This window comes from Pleurodeles waltl, chromosome 5, assembly GCF_031143425.1.
Source record: "Pleurodeles waltl isolate 20211129_DDA chromosome 5, aPleWal1.hap1.20221129, whole genome shotgun sequence".
Classification (NCBI taxonomy): domain Eukaryota; kingdom Metazoa; phylum Chordata; class Amphibia; order Caudata; family Salamandridae; genus Pleurodeles; species Pleurodeles waltl.
Window position 1 is genome coordinate 725,257,423 of NC_090444.1, and position 21,965 is coordinate 725,279,387.

General features: G+C 44.2%; 1 protein-coding gene across 1 annotated transcript in view; it reads left to right on the top strand.

The window, feature by feature from the left end:
- LOC138295990 (formin-2-like) overlaps positions 1-21,965 on the top strand; it is a 686,093-nt gene that overhangs the window by 500,105 nt on the left and 164,023 nt on the right. The gene's annotated exons all lie outside the window — the stretch shown is intronic.

A 21,965-nucleotide genomic window follows, 5' to 3' on the forward strand; every position in this document is an offset into this window, starting at 1 on the left:
AAATCTCACTGCAAACTGTACAATCATTACATGAAACAGCAAAAAATAAGCTATCATGTGCAAATTATTATTACACTACTAAAAGAAGTATGTCAGAAAGTGCTAGTATAGTTGCTATGTTTCCTACGTGCTGACGATTGTTCAGGCTTCCTAAAGTGGTGTAATTAAAATACACGGCAAGTGTTAGCTAATAAATTGTACAAGTTTTGGGCTGTTCTCTTGAGGAACTGCGGTAAAGGTAAAGTAAGTATTACGTTTGAGCAACTGGAATAATGGCCAGTCCGACAACTCATCTCTATCAAGCTACTGTGTCAGTGTACAGCATAAAAGCAGGAGACAGGAAAAAAAATCAAAGATGAGCTGTAGCAGCCACCCAGCCAATCTGGTGTGTACTAAAAATTGCAAGTGCAGATAATATGGTTAATAAATGTTGTGCAGTTAATCAGCAGTCTAAAAAAATAAGTCAAAGAAAAAAATTATAAAGGTGCATGCCCAGTTCCGTCAACTACATTATGTAGAGATAGGCTGCTTTTCGCTGGGCTGGTGGGTAAAGGGAAACTGGTATGCTTGATGCTAACTGAGCTTGAGACCAGCCCAACAGACTTAACATTTTTGGTGTTTTTCTTTACTCAGCAACCATACTGCAAATAAATATTTTCCTAACATAACCAGTAGTAATAGATGTGTCACCCTTCAACACCCTTAGAGCTTCTTCGCGGCATCTAATGCCTAACTGGTTACACAGTGGGTGAATTCCTTTACTGCTGGGCTTTGTACAGGCAGGACAGAAGAACAAAACATGTCATATTTTCTTTAGGTGACTGGGTAGACATTGGCCTGATGTCACTAGGGATGAGACTCCTGCCAGTGTTATCGATAGATGTGAATGACCCTATGTCCATTGTGCTGTATCGAAACATTAAATACAAGAGTTTTGCCAACTGCTGTTGAAGGATGTCTAGGCAGGCTTTGTATTGAGGGCTCTCCTTGATGAGCAGAAACTGGTGTGTCCTTCTCCCTAGGGTGCAAGTTTGATGGAGTCTAGTAGGATATACTCCCAGTAAAGAGATTTCAACTGTTTCTTTGAGGTTATGTGGTGGGAACTTGGATCGGACTAGAAGGTTCGTAGGCCCGGCCTTATAAACCAGGAGTGGATAAGTTTTAACTACGGAAAAGTAAGGTCTTTATCAAGCACCAACAGTTCTTCAACTGCATTCCAGTATGGCTTGAGCTCCTCCTTGGTCCAAATACTCAACCAGCATAAGAGTGTTAGAAATGGGGTCTCTATTTGGCAGTCGGTTTGCACCCTGTCCAGGTAGGGACCCTCTCTCTCTCTAGTCAGTATAAGGGAGATAACCAGCTCAGATAATCTCTGCTCACGCCCTTCGTAGCTTGGAACAAGCAGTGAGGCTTATCTCAGAAGCAATGAGTAAAGGATTTGCACATAACACACAGTATTACTGTGAAAACAGTACAAAACGCCACACCAGTTTTAGAAAAAAAAGCCAATATTTATCCGTGTATAAACTCGACCTAAATGAGAAATATCCAACATACAATAATAAAGATATGAATGTTGCAAGAATGAACTTAAAAATATAGGTCCTTGAAGTTGATAGCTCCGTCTGGGGCTATCATGACGTTGTGAAAAACATATCCAACAGTTCAGGCTGGCCGTGGCAGCTCTGGCAAGCTGCGGTGTCAGGAAGACCCGCAAACACTACCTTGGAAATGTAGGGTGTCATGATCCTCGCAATGAGATCCAGAGTGTGGCGTTGCGTGCGTCGGTTTCAGAGGTCGATGCAGGGATTGTCGGATCCTTAAAGTCACACACATTGCAGATCGAACTCCGGGCTGATGACGAAGTCAGGAGTGCTAGCGTTGATGGCGTCGGGGCCTTGGTGCAAATCAGGACGTTGCAACGTGCGGTGCCCATAGGTTATGGTGGAGGTAGTGGCCCGGTGATGGTGTCCTGCGGTGTTGGTGAGACCAAGACTGCATTTTGAAATGGGGCGGTGTGACATGCGGTTTCTCCAGGTTGTGAGGTAGGCAGCTGCATCATTGTTGCTGAAGCAATGTGGTCAGTAGGCCCAAGGTGGCGGTGCAGCACAGGGCAGGCTCCGTGCGGTGCCCACTGGTCGTGGTGCAGACAGGGGCATCTGTTGATGATGCTTGGAGTCGATGGCGCTGGTGTCGGTGGACCAGGGTTGTGGTGTGGGATGGGGCAGTGCTTGGTGTGCCTGATGGGTGGTGTCCTCAGGCCACAGTGCAGGCATCAGTGTCAGCATGGAGTGCGATGTCGGGGAAGCCAAGGTTGCAAGACGATGAGGCAGTGCGGGGCCCACAGGTCACGGTGCAAGCAGCAGCTGTGTGGCAGCATCAGTGAGAGCAGGGTTGCGGTGCGAGGTGCTGCACAGCTCAGTGGCATCATCAAGCCACGGTGCAGTCAGTGGTGTCGTTGACTGTGTCGCAGTGGTTTGTCTTCTGTTGCAGCACAAAACACACAGGTCCCAGTGCTGTAGGCAGAAAAGCTGAAGTCTTTGATATCCCTGAGACTTCTAACAGGAGGCAATCCCTACTCCAAACCCTTGAAGAAACCTCACAAGCAGGATACACAGCGAATTCCAGTCTTTATCATTTTTAAGGCAGAAGCAACAATTGCAGGCCAGCCCAGCAAAGGGGCAGTACTCCTCTTTCAGCTCTTCTCCTTGGCAGGGGTTCCTCTTGATCCAGAAGTATTGTAAAAATCTGGGGTTTTGGGTCCACTACTTATACCAGTTCTGGCATTTGAAGTAGGTAAACTTCAAAGGAAAGTCCCTGTTGTTCACAAGATCCTGCCTTGCCCAGGCCTGGCTTCAGGCACAGCCCTTTCAGGTGCAGGTGTCAGCTCCTCCCTTCCCAGTCTAGCTCTGGAGACTTCAGGATATAAAGGCTACACACCAGCACCCTTTGTGTCACTGTCTACAGGGAATTCACAAACATCCCAACTGTCAGTCTGACCCAGACATGGATTCCACAGGCAGGCAGAGGCACAGAAGGATTAAGCAAGCAAATGTTCACTCTCTAAAAGTGTCATTTTCAAACAGACAATCGAATAACCAACTGTACCGAAAGATGTATTTTTAAATTGTGAGTTCAGAGACCCCAAACTTCATATCTCTATCTCCTCCACAAGAGGAATTTAAATGTAATCCACATGTTAACCTGTCGGAGAGATAGGCCTTGCAATAGTGAAAACCCAATTTGGCAGTATTTCACCATCAAGACTTGTACAACACACCAGTACATGTCCTACCTTTTAAATACACTGTACTCTGCGCATGGAGCTACTGAACACCTACCTTAGGGGTGCCTTACATGTAGTAAAAGGAAAGGTGTTTGGGCCTGATTGGCAATGCCAGACTGCACACACAGACACTGCAGTGGCAGGTCTGAAACGTGTACAGCGCTACTCATGTGGATGGCACAATCAGTGCTGCAGACCCATTAGTAGCATTTGATTTGCAGGCCCTAGGCACTTTAGGGACTTATAGGTAAATTAAATATGCCAATCATAGATGAACCAGTCACCAATACAATTTACACAGAGCATATGCACTTTAGCACTGGTTAGCAGTGGTAAAGTGCCCAGAGTCCTAAAGCCAATGCACACTAGTCAGACAAAATAGGAGGATGGAGGCAAAAACTTTGCTGATGACCCTCCAAAAAGAGCCAGGTCCAACAGAAAGCCCTCAGCTGGGCAATTTGTCTCACCCTTTTAAGTGTCAATTCAAGGAACACGTGTACTAGAGGTGTGCTCTCAGGGGGATGAACAAGAGAATAGATACGCTTGTTCTCACTCAAGGAGAGTGGATCAGTGTTTACATGACCCCAGATTTCAGCCTTATTTTAAGGCCGCTGATTAAACCTTTAGTTTGCATGTCTCTGTTGGTGGCAGTAAGGCTCTTGATGTTGTTCTCTGATATATTTTATAGAAGGTTGAAGTTTGGTGTAGGAGCACTGTCTTTTGCTGCTGAATATGAGGAGAACACAAAGCCCTGCTAGCCTGCGTAATGCCCAGGTATTCAAATCTGTAGACTTGCTCCAGTTTCTAATTTTTCAGGGCCAGGACGTTTCTAAAAGATTGGTGGGGCCTAACTATCATGAATTGTGTTTTTGTTACATTAATCTCCAGACCCCTAGAAAGTCAACAATGAAATTGTTTACAAAAAGTGAAAAAAAGAGTAGGGGCCAGCACACAACCCTGTCTCACCCCTCTGCGTATTGGAATTTGGTCTGTCAGTTGACCCTGAGGACCCCATCGCACTTGAGCATTGTTGTCTTGGTATAGCCTTATTTGTTGACCAAGAAGACCTTTGGGGACTGCTAGGCTCTCTAACAAAGCCCGTAGGAATCCCCTGGGGACTAGGTCAAAAGCTGCTTTGAAGTGAACAAATTCTATATAAATATGACCTTCTCTCAGCTTTGTGTACTTCCAGACAATGAGGAGCAGCCTCAGGACTTGTTCTATGATATTAACCTTGGGTCTAATCCCAGTCTAGGAGGGGGACAGAATTTCTGCATCCTTGATCCAGTCATTCAATTTTCCTAGCAGTTCTCTTACATAGACTTTCTGCAAGATGTCCAAAGGGCTGATTGGTCTATAGTTGCCAGTACTTATCCGGTCCCCCTTTTTTATAAATGGGAATTATCTCTGCGTCGGGGATCAGAGCTCCCATGTGTATGGCATTGCTCAAGTTGTTAACGTATAGGACCCAAACTGAAGTCATGGCATAATAGTTCTCCCGGGAGACTGGACTCTGTCTGGACTCTGTGCCTTGCCTGGTTTGATCGTGGCAATAGCTGCCTCTGTTTCCTCAAAAGGAAAATGTATATCTAAGGGGTGGGATCTGGGACAGAGTGAGTCGTCTGGAGCGTAGTAATATAATTTGGTGAAATGTCTCACCCAAGCCTCTGTGTTCAGGTAGCAATAAACTGTGTCTCAGAACTTGCCCTCCCATGGGCAATAATTTTTAGAAGAGCCTGTTATCACCAATCCTTGCAGCCACCACTAAGTCACTCCATCTAGCATTGTTCCGTTGCGCCATGCAGACCTTAGTGTCCTATAACTGTCTCAAGCTGCGTGGACTTCACCCGGGGTGTTGGTTTTCAGTGCAGTCACCAGAGCTTTTTTAGCCAGACTACAATCCTTGCGTACCATGAGTTGGAGTCATTACTTTGGGTTTCGGGAGTAGGGTGTTTCCTTGTGATAGTTTTGGTCAAAATCATATTTAAAGAATCTACCAATTTGTTGTGGGTGTCAATTGTTGGGAACTCAGAGGACATAGGAAGGCTAGGTGCGGAAAGAGGCATTGCAGATAGATTGTAAGTCTCTGTCATGGCCTCCATACTCCCCAAGCTTAAAGGGCATTTAATAGACCTACAATCATTGCCCAATGTTGGCATAAAGTTGATGTTATAGGGGATGTTGGATCGATACTGCATCCCAAGAGTTGGAGATGTAGAGGGAAGTGGTAGCTCTTCCTTTTCGTCTACTTTAAAATGCTCAATTTCATTTCACATATGAACCCTAATCAGAATACAATTGATTTTGGAACTTATTGGGCTTTTCCTAAATGAGGGTTTACCCTCTTTGCCTCATCTAGGCCTGCCAGTACGTGCCCTCAGCCCATTTGATATTGTAAGAGGGGCAACCTGCATGGCAGCCACTGAGCTTTGGACATATTTGGTGCTGAGAGAAGGAGTGCCCCAACTCTCATGCTCCTCTTCTGTGACCAAATCAATACCAGGTTTATAAAAATTTAGGCTCAGGAGCATGTGTGGCTATAGATACACATATTCCGTGTACTCCTACCATCAAGTGTTTGAAAGCAGTGCAAGTTGTTTTTCTTCAAAGAAGTCTTTTGAGTCGCGAGATCAAATGACTCCTCTCTGTGATATTGCTTATGGGCATCCACTCCATTGTTAGTATTCTCTCTGCCTTTGGGTTCAGATTTTTGTGCCTTTCCTCTGTGCTTCAACTCTATTTGGTTGGATTCTTAGTGTATTTGTTTTTTTCTTTTTTTCTTTTTTACTATCCTCAACTGTATTGTTTTGGGTCGTGCTTTTCCACATCTGCACCTTAATGAAAATGTGTTGGTTCGGGCCTACCTTCAGTATATCACCAGCCCCATCAAATGTGCATTTCTGGGGATGGAACACAAGCCTTTTATATTCTGCCCACACTCTAACGCGAAATATCTGCACACTGACCTACACCTTGTGTGCAATTTGTGCCTTTCACCTGAATACAAGGAGACCCACTGCAACACTTGTAAATCGTTTCGATCAAAGAAGACACTTTGGGACCTCAGGGCTCATTCGCGCAAATTGTCAAAGAAGCCCACATATGACACTTCCGACCTCTTTGGCAAAGAACACACCCAAGAAGAACCAGCTGTTGAGGAAGAAGGTACCTTCTCGATTGAGGACAGCTCCGGCTCTGATGTGGAGGTAGACATGGAGATGCAGGAAGTCCCATCCGCCCAGACTGTGAGTACTGTGACCCTTGCTCCAATGCTCCTCCACCCAAGCTGACCAAGAAATCTGTGGCTTCAGCACTTCCATAATTCGAGTTTGCTGGACGACCACTGCTTCTGGGCATGGTGAGTTCTGAAAACTGTTTTGGAAGCTCCGCTCTTGGGCCCGGTGCTAAAGATTGCTATCAAGGCCAAGCCTTGTGCATCAACATCCTTGGACCCAGAGCATGTTTCGACACTGACTTGGCCTTCAGTTCCGACCCGGCAGCTGACTCCATTTCCCTTCGCACCGACGAAGCCTCGGACTTAGATGCCAAAACACTTGGTACCGAAACCTTTGCAGCCGAAAGACTCGAACATCATGGGCTTCCACATCTCCAGTCGAGCCCATTCTGGAGACATTGGACATTCACCAGAGGAAAATACAGAGCCAAGTGGGGACTGGTCGAATTATTACTTTCCCTTCCTCTCCTCTGAGAAGAAATTGACTTTTGAGGAGGTATTGTATCTACCCCTTCCTCACAGGAAAAAATCAAAGTACAAGGCCACAAGTCTTGTCCATCCTCACCTCCTTCACCACCTACCTCTCCAGGACAATCACCTCCATGCCCCTGCATTCTCCTCATCCATTCTCACCAAGACATGATGCACTGGACACCCCACCTCAGTTGTCAGCATAGTTGGACACTGGTGTGCTAGGGTGACCATTAGGACATCCTGACCCATGGGACATGTATGATAAGGATCCCACTACACCAAACAATCCCAACCTGTACTCTGCTCATCCCTCCTTTTACTGAAGATGCAACCTTCTACTAGGAGGTCATTGCTAGAGCGGCAGCCTTCAATAATATCAAATTACACAAAGAATCCCTCAAACAGGATTTCCTATTTAACACACAGTATCTGCCAATGTTACCAGGCATCATGGGACATGTAGACAACATCTTCAAGGACCCTGTCAGAGCCAGGGTCATCACCCCTAGGGTGGACAAAAAATATAAGGCAGTGCCTTCAATCCCCTTATTAATTTGGAGTCAAGTGCCACCAGACTCCATCGTAACAACCACGCATGCAAGGAACCGCCCCCCTCCCTAAGAAAAGGAAAGCAATGCGTAGATGCTGCTGGAAAGAGGGTTGCAGTGCAGGTTGCCAACCAATGACGTACTGTCAAGTCTCTGGCCTTATTGGCCCATTCTGATTGAGTCCACTGGGGCGAGATGGAGGAACTCCTACCGTACCCCCCAAAAGAACACAGAAAGAGGGATCAACAAATTGTTACACAGGGGCAGGTAATTTCCAACAATTCTATTAATTGCACCCTTAATGCTACAGATGCTGTAGATGGAGGAATAAATACTAGTGTTCCTCTTAGGCGACACACTTGGCCTTGGGTGTTTTGGCTTTAAGTCGGAGGTCCAACAGGCAGTTCTTAACATGCCTTTTGATAAAGAGCATCTTTTTGGCCCACAGGTAGATTCTACCTTAGAAATAATGAAGAAAGATACTGACACCACCAAAGCTATAGGAGTGTTACAAACTACCACTCCCAGGGGCTCCTGTCATCCCAAACTACAGGGGTACTTATAAGTTCTTCTTCACAGAGGCATCCACCTCCCAACAGAAACAACCCCAGGCCTCTTACACCACGGGTTACTACAGAGGCTTTCAGAGGAAATAAAAAAGGGTAGGGCCAAGTGAGCCGCCTCTGGTGGAGCAACATCCACTGAAAAACAGTGGCTACTCTATTCCGGCCCGACTACACAGTACTGTCATTAGCAGACTAATATATTTTCACCCAGTCTGGGATACCATCACCATAGACAAATGGGTATTAACCATTTTCCAACATGGCTATTGTCTGGAGCTCATTACTACACCGCCCTACATTTAACCTTGCCCTCACAGACTAATGCAGGAACATCAAACACTACTCAAGCAGGAGGTCCAAGCCCTTCCCCTCAGAGGCCATAGAGCCTGTTTCTCTTCAATATCAGGGCTCGGGTATACTCTCTGTACATCCTAATCCTCAAGAAGGAGAGGTCATTAAGGCCAATCTTAGATCTCAGGCCTTTAAACAAGCGCATCCTTTTCAGAGCACTGCCATATGGTCACCCTACCTGATGACTTCATGGCTACACTAGACCTGACGGATGCCTATTTCCACATACCCATACATTCAGCACATCGCAAATACTTAAGATTTGTCATAGCAGGTAAATATTACCAGTTCAAGGTACTTCCATTTGGGCTGACCATCACTCTTTGCTGTGTTCACCAAATTCCTATCAGTGGTCGCAGCTCATCTACGCAGACAAAATGTCCATGTGTTCCCTTACCTTGAAGACTGGCTTATCAAAGCCAGCCCTAATCAGTGCCAACAACACACGCAGATGACAATAGATCTTCTTTACAGATCAAGCTTCACTATCAACATCCACAGATCTCACCTGCAACCACAACAGGTTCAAACACATTTAGGAGCAATCCTAAACACAAGGTCAGGATTAGCCTACTCCTATACTGCACGAATCCAGAACTTTCAGGCAGCACTGCCCCAGTTTCAGACAAACCACGAACTCACAGTGAGGATGGTTATGAGTCTATTAGGGATGATGACTTTGTGCATTGCTATAGTTAAATACGCAAGACTACACATGCATTCCTTATAGGAATGTATAGCTTGTCAGTGATCTGTCACAGGATCGTCTGGAGGATCTAGTGTTGATAGACTTCCACACTCACCATTATCTTCAATGGTGGGAAATCCACTATCTCAAAGGTCAGCCTTTTCTCTACCCTGTTCACCACATCACTCTCAAAAGACACAGCACAGACTGGATGGGGTACACACTTACTAGACCTAACAGTTCAGGGTCTCTGGGATGCCAAACACCGAATCCCCACATCATTGAAAGCATTCCTTCCTCACCTCACTCACATGGTTGTCTTAGTCCAGACGGACAATATGACAGCCATGTATTACCTACAGAAACAAAGAGTAACATGGTCTCATTAACTTTCACTCCTGTTTCTGACCATTTGGAAGTGGGCTTTACATCACAGTATTCACCTGTTAGCAGAATACTTTCCAGGAACAGACAACTACTTTACAGACCTGCTCAGTACGATGCAGCAACAAGTACACAAAAGGGAAACTCCAGCGACAAGTTCTCCAGTCAATCTTCCAAAAGTGGTGATTGCCTCAAATAGAAGTTTCTGCACACAAAATGTCAAAACTTCACCTTCAGGTTTCCATACCCACCATCCAAGGGAAACACTATAGATGAGCTGGTCAGGGATATTTGCTTGCGCTTTTCCACCTCTCCCTCTTATTCCATTTCTGTTTCAGAAGCTCAAGCAATTGTCTCTCACAGTGATGCTGGTAGCTCCCATTTGGGCATGTCAGTCCTAGTTCACAACACTACTAGAGCTCAGTAGTTCCGCATGAGAAGCTCCCCAACATTCCAGACCATCCCCCTTAGAATCAAGGACAAATCAAACACCCAGACCCTAAAACCCTCAACCTAGAAGGGTGGCTCCTAAGGTCATAGAGTTTGGCTACCTTAACTTGCCACACAAATGTATGGATATTCTTAATGAAGCATGCAAACCCACCACTATGCAACAAAATAGAAACTTTTGTTTGCTACTGCCGCGCAAAACAATTTAACCCTTTTAAAGCCACAGTACAAGACGTTCCCTGCTTCCTTTTACAGAAGGCTAACTTAGCGTATACTACTTTACAGCTGCATCTGGCTGCAATAGCTGCTGAACCACAAAATAGGCAGCACCTTTCTTTTTTCAAAATTCTAGTCATCAAAGACTTCATGGGAGGTCTTAAACGAGCGATTCCACCAAGGACGACTCCTGCACCTTCTTGGAATCTTAATGTAGTACTTACAAGATTCATGGGTCCCCCATTTGAACCGCACTGCTCTCATGCTCTCTTCAATTTCTACCTTGGGAAGTGACATTGTTAGTCCCCATCACTTCACTTAGGCGTGTTAGTATGCTCCAGGCTTTAACCTTAAAAGAACCTTTCTTCCAAATACAAAGAGATAATGTGGTTCTTCGTACCAACCCTAAATTCCTACCTAAGGTTGTGTCTCAATTTCACACACTACTCACCAAGGGAGCAACCACTGCCGTTTTGGGAAATATTTCCATAGCTGACATATGTATAGCAGCTACATATTCCACACATTCACCAAACACTACTGTGTGGGTGTATTATCATGCTAACCAGCCAATGTAGGACAGGCAGTGCTATGTACTCTTTCAAACCACTGCAACACCCACAGGCTAGCCACCGCTTCTAAGCAATGGGGTAAAGGTTCTCAGGGGTGAACTAAACCACTTTTGCAGCACTTATTTTGTGTTTTACTGTAAACTATCCCATAGAGTCCTTCTCAATTTAAACGCAACATGGCAGAATCTTTCTTTCCCTGGTCAGAGCGTCCTGTGTCCATCCAGAGGATGTACCTGTGGTAATGGGTAACCCTCCCTGTGGCCACTCCAAATAAGTTATTGGGCAGCTCCCACCTAGATAGAAGCCAAGTTGGCTAGCAAGACAAGAGGCAGGCCCAGGTGTGAGATACCAGTGACATGGTAGGCATCCTTTGAAGCGGAGATGGGGATTAAAAAAAGCCCCTAGGCCATTGTAAGAATTTGGGTTGTTGACTGGAATGTGAGCCCTGATCAAGGAGTAACCACAATTCTTGTCAGGGTGAGGCATGACATCCCTAAATTAACCTATGTTCAACCCTCTGGTAGCTTGGCACGAAGTAGTCAGGCTTACCTTCAAGGCAATATTCAAAGTATTTGTGCGACACCTCAAACAGTATTAAAGTGAAAATCACAGAAAAAGGCTCCAACACTACGTTAGACAAATAGGACTTGCTTTAATAAATAAAAAAAGGCCCACTTGTCAAAAATCCAATCAGTACAACAGGAGAGATAGTCTTACATATTTCAGAGAAAATAGTGCTAAAAAGAGCACACAGAGCAAACTGCAGATATTTGATAGTGGCAGCCTGTTGCAAAGTCACAAGTTCAGGCCAACCACGATGGAGCATGGGGTGGCTACAAGGAGCTAGTGAGGCCCACCATACATAGTACCTTAAAAATGAAGCTATCATTGAGTACTGAAATGAGGCGAGGCTGCAATGCAAGGACCTACGTCAAGGATCCATCAATGGGGCTTGTGCTGCACATTCCAGCATCGTGGATGCAGCAAGCAGCCACCGCAATGCATTGGTTCCCAGGAGCTGTGAGGCTGCAATGTGGAGCCAGTCTTTGCCATCAAGGCTGCCCTCTACAAGGAATGCCGAGGATTTGTTTTTGCAGTAGCAGCTCGAGGTGTTGGAGGCTGCGGAGGTGATGCAGGTCTTTGCAATGAGTCCAGTCTATGCAGCAGCGGAGATGCGTTGGTTCTGCACTGGGTTGTGATGCGCAGCAGAGGAGATGTCGCGTATGCTGGATCCACAGAGGCTGGCAAAGCACCTTAAGCCCACTTCCAAGAGTCGAAGACTGGGGTGGCACCACTTTGCAGGGTAGACTAATAGATGGCAGAATACAGCTGCAGGTCCATGAGGCTTCACAGCTAACTAGCCCTTGGAGTCACTCTAGGTTCTGTGTTCAAGTGCTACAAGTCCAGTCATTCTCATCAAAGAAAGAGGATAGCAAGTCAGCACAGCAGGGCAGCAGTCCTTCAGCAGTCCAGCAGAGTGACTGCCAGAAAGCAGGAGTGATGTGCTACTGAAAGGGCTGAGTATCCACAGGTCCAAAAGTGTATTGAGGAGCTCAGTGGGACTTTTTAAGTGGGAAGATTTTTCTAAAGGCATATCTTTGTAGTGCACAGGTACCTGGCCTTCCTGGCCCTGGCTCCAGACTAACTACAGGGAGTATGCATCCCTTTGTGTGGAGACAGGACACAGCCTATTCAAGTGTAAGTGTGTCCGGACACAGCTCTTTCCTCCCATCCTGCCAATGATGACCCACCCAGTCGCACACAAGCTTCCCGTTGTGTGCGCGTCTCGCACTAAGCCCAATTGCCAAATACACAGTCATATGACCTAGAGATGGGCTGCAGGCACCAAATTTCTAACTACACAGTCACATGACCTAGTGGCAGGCTGCAGGTACCAAATGGTTAAGGCAGGAAAATGTTAACTTTCTAAAAGTGACATTTTCAAAATTAGAATTTAAAATTCAACTTCACCATTTTGGGTTTCTCAGTAGAAATTCAGAGAAACCAAACATGAACTAGTTACCTGTTCCTGTTTGGAAATAACTCTATTTAATTGAAATAAGGTACCTCCAATGTTATCCTTTGTGAGAGCTTCGCTTTCCAGTAGTAAAAAATGAATTTAAGATTAATTCACTACCAGGACCTATAAAACTTAAAAGTACATGTCCAAATACACCACACCCTGTCTGCTGGGCTGTGCAGGGCATATATAGTAAAAAAGAAAGTAATTTTGCAAGGTTGTGATGCCTGTTTAAAACTGAATGCACCCAGGCTGCAGTGGGAGGCCTGAGACCCGTTTAAAGTGCTGCTAAGTGGGTTACATAATAAGTGCTGCAGGTCCACCAGTAACATTTAATTTACAGGCCCTGGCACAGGTAGTGCCTTTTTATTAGGGACTTAAAAATAAATTAAAGATGACAGTTGGATATACACCAATCTTGTCACGTTTTAAGGCAAGAGCGCAAGCACTTTAGCACTGGTGGGCAGTGGTAAAGTGTGCAGAATCCTAAAGCCAACAAAAAAAGTCAGAAAAAACAGGAGGTATCAAGGCAAAATGTTAGAGGGAAAACAACGCTGATGGCACTAGGTCTAACAGCCATAATGCCGAAGGAAGAAAACACCTCCCCACATATAAGCCTTTTCCTCTCTCTGGAGGCAATCTGCATCTCACCACAGTGGAGCCGGCATCAGTCGGGTAACACTGAACACGGGCCGAAAGGCCCTTTTGTCTTAGGTTGGAAAATAACTACTTTCTAAAAGTGTCATTTCTAAAATAGTAATATAAAATCTGACTTGATCATAAAGTTATATTTTAATTACTATTAAAATGAGTAATAGCTGTTCCCGGTCTGAAATTAAGCTTTATATGGTCTTATAGTGTAACCTAGTATTTTCTTATGGGAAACCCAGCCCTGTCACAGTGAACAATGACTTTGGAGGTTTTTCACTGCTAGTACGTGTAGGACATTGAATATACGTGCTCTGTGAGCTGATCAGAGCTCAACTGAAAGCCAGGCATTGTGGACATCCCCGATGCCTTGCAAAGCTATACTCTGGGGGCCAATTCACAAAGACCTGTAGGAGTATATGAATGAGTACAGCTGTAGTACTTTTTTACTGTATTCTTACATGCCTTTCTTTATTGGCCCTAAAATGTAATTAAAATGAGAATATGTATATACAGTTAGTACAAGTAGAAAACACTGTGCCACTTTAACATACTCTGGCACACATTTGTGGCTCAGCCTCAAAACATTAAACTCCCTATTAAAAGTGGATAATTATTCAGTCCTACTTCCTTATACTCCTAAATCTTTTTGTGAATCATCCACTTGTATCTAAGGTAACTTTTTATGCACTGGCGTTACTATAGCAGCAATAAATAGGGCATGGTTCTTTAATGGGGATTATTTTGAGGCTTATTGAAAAATAAGTTCTAAAGAAAGACATAGTTCTGTCTTTTACCAGAATAGGCATGTCTAAAAAAAAGTTTTACTTTTTTAAACTTTTCTTTTGATTTCTTTTGGAAAACCATTAATGGGAGATAGGCAGTTGTTGACTGGAACAAATAATTTGAGAAGGAATATTTTGTTTGGAAAAAAAAAAGAAACCAAATGAAGAAAGAAGTTATTTGTTGATGTCTTCAGCTGAGCTTCTGGTCTGGTATTCTGCTGCCCATACTAGATATGGATTTGGCGTTTTGTAGACTGAAGTGGCATTGCCTTTCTCCCAAGTTCAATATTTTTCCTGTTTGTCAACAGATTTTTCAGGTAGACTTAATGCACCTTCAGTCTGCAGATGGTCTTCGCTGGTAATGGCCTTTCTCTTCCTTTCTTTAGTGCCTTCCTGCTGTACTCCTGACCACCAGCAAGTCACTTACTGGGTGTCAACATTTTTGATCAGAATGATGGATAAAAAATTCCAAACACAAGTGTATCTGGGTCTAGCAACCACAATCTATAGATAATGTTGAAATATCTGCTACATGTCAGTGTTACTGACAGAGGAAAAAGACATTTCTTTAAAACGCAAATCTTCACCCAACTTGGTGATATACTGTGTCGTAGGGTTCCTCCCTATACCACAACAACTTGTTGCATTATGGGCTGCAAATCCTAAAATAGGAGGAGCTCTTGGATGTTCTAACTACCGTATGAGGGTCTGAGGTGTGGGTGAGCAGAATGTAAAGGATATAGTGAGAAAATCTGAAACTGTTGCTTGGGCAGACTTACCAACTTTTAACATATATGACCGGGTCAGGATTAAAAACAATAATGGAAAGCAGGAAGACAACTCAACCTTGACTATTTCAAACAGGCCAACATGTTTCTCCCTTATCACCCTGAAAGGGGCGTAAGCGACATTTGTCAGGATCTAGTATAGAGACCCTGCTAAAAAAGTGCATTATTGAAATATAAAGAAAAATATGCTAGTAGAAATTGTGGTCATCTAAGAGCAAGGGTGATCCACCTCTAAATTACCTGCTGAGGTCTGATATAATGCCTCCACTCAAGACTCCCCTGGCAAGAGGATCAGCGCTACGGTGATGTGCAGCGTCTGCTGGGCTGTTCCTTGCCAGGTGCGAGGACCGCATTACTGTTCATAAGACAAAGGAAGTTTCAGATTACTGAACCTGTAACTCTCAGCTCATGAGTTGTAAAGTCATGATAAGGCACCAATTGCTTTACAGGCTATTCATGCATCTTTCATGCATCACACATAGAAAACCATTCACACCTCCAGTCGCAGACCCAACACATTACAGCACTCATATCAACAAACTGCATCAATTAAAGACACTTCACTTTCATAATCCTACAGGACTGAAACACCAATCAAACCTCTAATCTCTCATATATCAACAAACTCACAAACACACCATTAGCAAGTCACTGCACACCCCCATCCAGTAGCCACTACAAACAGTTGCCACTGCACGTATACTTCAACCCTCAGCCAAATGCCAGTTCACGCACCATCAGCCAAACGCCTTTTAGACATCAACAAGAAGCTCAACACTACTTTCATCTCTAATACACTCCCAGAATAAACAGATTTCACACAAAGCTCATGCAGAAAAAATAAACAATCCAACTAAAAATAGCATGTTTTCTTCAGTATTTTTTCAAATTTAAAATAATCCACCTATACGTAGAATATGACAAAACATTTGATTGCACGTGCAACAGGCCAGATTGAAAAATCAAACTATTCAGTGTAGCTGATCTTGATATAGGCGTCTGCAGGGATTTACAATTTCACCAACACTCTTCATTCTATACATAGAACCACTTTACTGAAACCCTTAAACAATCAAAAATCTCGTACCACATGTATACAGATGATAATCAACTCTACATCAAACTCGCCCCACAAGAGGATGTCCGTAGTCTGGATGACACCCTGAGGAAAACACAAGACTGGCTGGCCCACAACCATCTAAAACTAAATCAGCTGAAAACCGATTCTCTTCTCCCTACCGCTATAAACAACCTCAAGTCTCTAAGCTGCACACCAACCCTCCACAACTTAAAATCACTAGGCATCACACTAGATGCATCAAAATATGCAATCTTGCATACAAGCTGCGTGCAGAAGCGCTAACCTGCATCTGCACCTTCTAAGAAAACTAAAACTCTTCATACCTGTGGAAGACCTCAAAATCATGGTTCATTCTTGAGTGTTCTCAAGACTTGATGATGGAAATGCCTCTCATAGGTCTGCCTAAAGCCAGCCTAGCACACATGAAAGCTACAATAAATGCAGCAGCAACACTATTAACAGAAACATGGTGTTATGATCGAATTTCCCCCTCCCTGAGCCCTCAATTGGCTCCCAGGTAGGGCTAGGATCCAACTAGCATGCATAACACCCAAAGCTCTCCACAACTCTGGTCTCACAAACATGGCAAACAGAAACAAGCTACCAGGAGGTGTAAGGGATTCAAGAAGTGCTAAATCCTTCATACTGGAACCAGCCAGATTCACAAAAAAGGGGAAAAAAACAGCTACATTTTCATTGGATCTCCTCCAAAAATATGGAACTCTCTACCACCATCAACAAGAGCAAGTACCTCAATCAGACATTTTTCAAGAAGGCAGGTAAAGCCATTCTACTAGAGTAACATGTCATAAGAAGAATCTTTTGAAACTGACATTTGCCCTGTGTTATATTGTATTCTATTGTTCTGTACCTTCCTTTTCGACTTTACTGTACAGTGTATTATTATAAGAAGATTAATTGGAGAATGATGTTTTGCCTTGTATTATTTTTGTATTCCCTTTGTACTGTGACCTACATCCGCAATCTCCTTATACAGCACTATGATACCCTGGTGGTCATGTTTGTGCTTTATAAAACATTACAACTAAAATAAATTGGCAGTCTAGTGTTTAAAGATAAAATATATAGCAATACAGACTATGGTTACTTTCCTTTTACTCTCATGGTTGCTCCCAATACTTAAGTCCTGTATGGTACAATTTAATACATATTGTCACACTAATGCCTCAATTAGAACACTTGGGGCAGTACATATTACTCTCCTTTTCAATCACAAATGTTAAATCTACTACAAAAGAATGTTTTGCATTGGAGGAATATGTTCAGGGCAAAGTTAAAGTTTACACACAAGCTCTTTAGGGTAACCCTTACGGTTATTGGAGATTGTGACTCATGCCCCAGTGCCCACTTTGAACAATTTTTTAGATAATTGCACAAATTTATTTAAAAAAATGTCTATGTAGAAATGGTGACCTCCGTGGGAAAAGAAATGTGTGGGAACTTGCCAGAGAGCAACTGAAGAAACCCTACCAGTGTATGGCCTGAAATTACACACATTGAGCTGCACTTTTGCACAACAAATATAGATAATACCATGACATGTTTTCTAGCTGGGTATGTACTATCTGAAAACAAAATGGCTCTTGAACAGGAGCAGAGAAGCTTTCATAGATATATCTTGACCTTGAACATAGATCTCTGAGGAATGATGAATTAAATAGTTAAGGACCGGCAAAATCTCCAAGAGATGGCACAATCAAGTTGATTTTGTGGCATTGCTGTAGCATTATACACAAAATGCATCAACCTCTGCATAAGCAAGTATCTTTAAAGACATATGGTTGCTGGAAAAATAGCAGTCCCGTCAAGGGACTGGTAGATCAGAATATAGACCATGATTTATTCCTTAGAAATCACATCAAAAAAGTTCAACTCCAGAATTGCTTCATCGCATTGAGGTTTGTAGGAGTCCACCAGGTAGCTCTAGAGTGGGTCCTAGGTAAGGCACAGTTGTCCCTCGAATTCGGTTCTGCATATACATTGGTTTCCTCAACAATCTTATCCAGAAACACATCAAGAAAGGTCTGGAATAAATTGATAGGCAAAGAGTTCTCTGTATTTACTCTATGCAAAACAAGCTGCACCATGTTACGGCCAAACTGTGGTACAGCATTTCTAATGGGACACCTTCTAACCCCTGGCTGCAATGCAGCCTGCTCATGCTTCACAAAAGGCACATTAATGTCTTCCACTAACGGGGTCACTTCATCAAATGCTGATCGTTGAATCCACCATCAGGTGATTCCTCTCAGATTCTTGTACCTGGTCCTCTACCTAAGATGCAGAGTCACTCTCGGAGTCATGTCAAGGCAGGTTGAAAAAGCAAACCAATGAACCACTGGGTGATCAACCTGCGAGAAAATGTATTACTTATTAATAAACCTGTCACAGAAATCCAGACAAAACAACGTGGTGTCAACTCAGAATTCCACGAACAGTGGCTCTATCAAACAGTGAATCTAGCAATACAAACCACAAAAAGAACATTGTACGATAACAAAGATACCTCTCTTGCCACTGACTGATGAATAGAGGATCAACTGCACAGACACAGCAAGTACTAAGGGTATTCCACTAGAAAGGAAACCCAAATTCCGACACAAATTTGAAAGATAAAACAAAAGCTAAATATGCTAAAATTATAACAACAGAAAGAAATTCAAGCAGATCAGTGATTCACATTTGAAGCAAACATTGCAAATAGTTTCCTTATAAAACTCATGCAACCACACAAATTGCAGCTCTACCAATGCTGAAACCGCAAGCCGGTTTTATCACCAAGAAAATCAAAAGAATTGCTCTACAATAAAAAGGCAATTCACAAACCAAATCCTAAGAAATACTACTGTTAACTTTATAAAGCACAATGTCTGCACCTGGGGGAGGGGGAACGGGTGATAATGCAGATCAGATTCAGAAATGGCTTGGGAGTGGGAGGGGGCACAATACATAGACAAAAAAACAATCCCACAGACAGGAGCGACCATTACCCCAATGGTGTCTCCCCTAAATACAGATGAAAAAATAAATCCCTGATATCTAGTGGGTTTCCATCATCCCAGGGACAGATTGGCCTACAAAACATCTAAATTGCACCCAAAGGGTGGACAAGACATTATACCCCTTATGGGGGCGTTAACATGTATCTGTGTTCCATGATTCGCTAAAAACAATGGCTGACATCATCAGATCTTCAGAAGAGGGCTCGGTGGTGGCAATGGAAGTGTTTCGTTTGCACCCCTTGTGAAGTAAAGCAGCAGGTGATCTGTGGTGGAGGGTGAGCGCCAGCTCTTCCCCACAGATGGGTGGTTGGATGTGCTGGACACATCCTTAGCACCCAAGCCCCAGTGCTTGGGACATCTGCAGCATATCCATAACACGCAAAGGGTTGCAGAAGAGCCGGCCTTTGCTAAGATAGTGCCGGGGCATGGACAGAGAGAAATTTGGCACCCTTGCTGATGATAGTGAATTAAATGAGGCAGCGGGGAATGGGGCCCTTTTGTGTTCACTGGTCAGTACTTGGATGAGCAGCAACTGATCCCTTAGCACAAACACCCCCAGTCTTCCCCTAGCTCACCTAAATCACAGATAGCTTAGCTGACCCACGTGGATGATGGTTTTGCTGATGTCTGTCAGCAGGGGTCAGAGGGTGATTAGAGGGCAAAGAAGGGGGATAATGGGATGTTGAAAAAACATCTCCCTCTGTATGATGATGAAGAATTAAAAACACTTTAGACTGGCAAATTAACAGAAGCGAACAGGCAGGAATAAGGACAAGCCTGGATCAAGGTGAGAAGGGTGCTGCTGTTGGCTAATGCACACAGCTCCATACACCCATCAGAATACTGGCGGCCTGGGCCCAGCTCGCCCACGCTAAAGGCCGGCCCTGGGTTGAAGTATAGTGTTTCTGTGGTCTCAATGGTGTTTACAGTGTTTCTGTACATTTTGATAGGCTCAGTTAACTGTAAATAATGTGCAGTCTTGGCTGAACATCCACAGGTCTGAGCAAGAATCTCCGGGCTCAAAAAATAAATGGGTGGGCTTCACTTGTAGGAAAAAGGGGTTTAATGTAGTCTTCGGTTGGTGCTTAGAGTGTGATTTAGAGTAAAATGAAGAAACCTGTGGAACGCTCATTTGAAGACCTGTCTGCAGGTATAGGCAAAATGTAGGAGTCTGACTTCATTCTATGCAGTACAATTGTCTGATGAGGTAATTCTGGCTTTTACCTAAGTTCATAGGTGAAATAATGTTTAATTTGTTGTAAGGTCATATATCCTTGCGCCTGGCGAGTGCATGGTGGAGAAAGAACGCCAGCACATGAACAGTGTTGCCATTTTCTGTAGCTCAGGAGACATTAGAATCTGCAATTTGGTATGGAAAGAGCTCGTTTCGGTGAATCTGCGCATGAAAGATTGTGCAACAGACCTAGCAAAGGCTCATTCATATGGAATTCTTTACAGTAAGCCATACTTTTAATGCAAAGAAGCTCACTTGCGAGCTTTACGATCAGGTGTTGAGCCAGTGATGCACCGTTTAGTATCCCTTCAACACTTTGTCTATGAAGAAACACCTCATAGCAAAGCAAGTGAGAAATTAGTTCTCAAAACGTTGAGAGAAAGTAGCCTCTTTCTAGCATGGTTACACCCCACTTTTGGCCTGTTTTTACTGTCTCACTGGGATCCTGCTAGCCAGGGCCCCAGTGCTCAAAGTTAAAACACTATTTGTCAGTGTGTTTTGCCTGTCTCATTGAGATCCTGCTAGCCAGGACCCCAGTGCTCCTAGTTTGTGGCCTATGTGTGTGTTGTAAGTATGCTTAACTGTGTCACTGAAGTTCTGCTAACCAGAACTCCACGGCTTATGCTCTCTCTACGTACCAGATTTGCACTATAGTTTAGTGACTTCATATTCCAATTCCAGTTGGCACACTGGACCCCCTCCCCGATAAGTCCTTAGTATATGGTACCTAGGTACCCAGGGCATTGGGGTTCCAGGAGGTCCTTATGGGCTGCAGCATTTCTTTTGCCACCCATAAGGAGCTCAGACAAACCTTTCTTCAGGACTGCCACTGCAGCCTGAGTGAAATAGTGCACACACTATTTCACGGCCATTTGCACTGCACTGAAGTAACTTATATGTCTAAACTTCATTTACTGAAGGCTAGGTGCAAAGTTACTAAGTGTGAGGGCACAAATGAACTAGCAAAGGTGCCCGCACGCTGTCAAAGGGCCAGTTCCCCGGACTTTGTGAGTGCGGGGATAAGATTATATATGTGCACTACGTATATGTCAATACATATATGTAGCTTCACATTGGTAACTCCGAATATGGCCATGTGAGGGGTCTAAGATGATGGAATTGCCCCTCCATTCCAAATCTGGTTCTGGGCCAATCCCATGCATCCTGGGGGCTGCCAAACCAGCTCTCTGAGGTTTCCACTGCAGCCCCAGCTGCTGCCACCTCACAGACATGTTTCGGCCCTCCTGGGGACTGAGCAGCTCAATCCCAGGAAGGCATAACAATCCATTTCCTTCGGGAGGAGGATGTGTTACACTCTCTCTCTTTGGAAATAGGTGTTAGACTTGGGAGGGGTAGCCTCCCATGGCCTCTGGAAATGCTTTGAAGGGCACAGATGGTGCCCTCCTTGCATAAGCCAGTCTACTCCGGTTCCAGGACCCCCAGTCCATGTTCTGACGCGAAACTGGACAAAGGAAAGGGGAGTGATCACTCCCCTGTCCATCACCACCCCAAGGGTGGTGCCCAGAGCTTTTCCAATGTGTCCCTGGCATTAGCCACCTTGGATTCCAAGGTGTGGGGACACTCTGGAGACCTCTGAGGGGCCAGTGCAGCAGGTG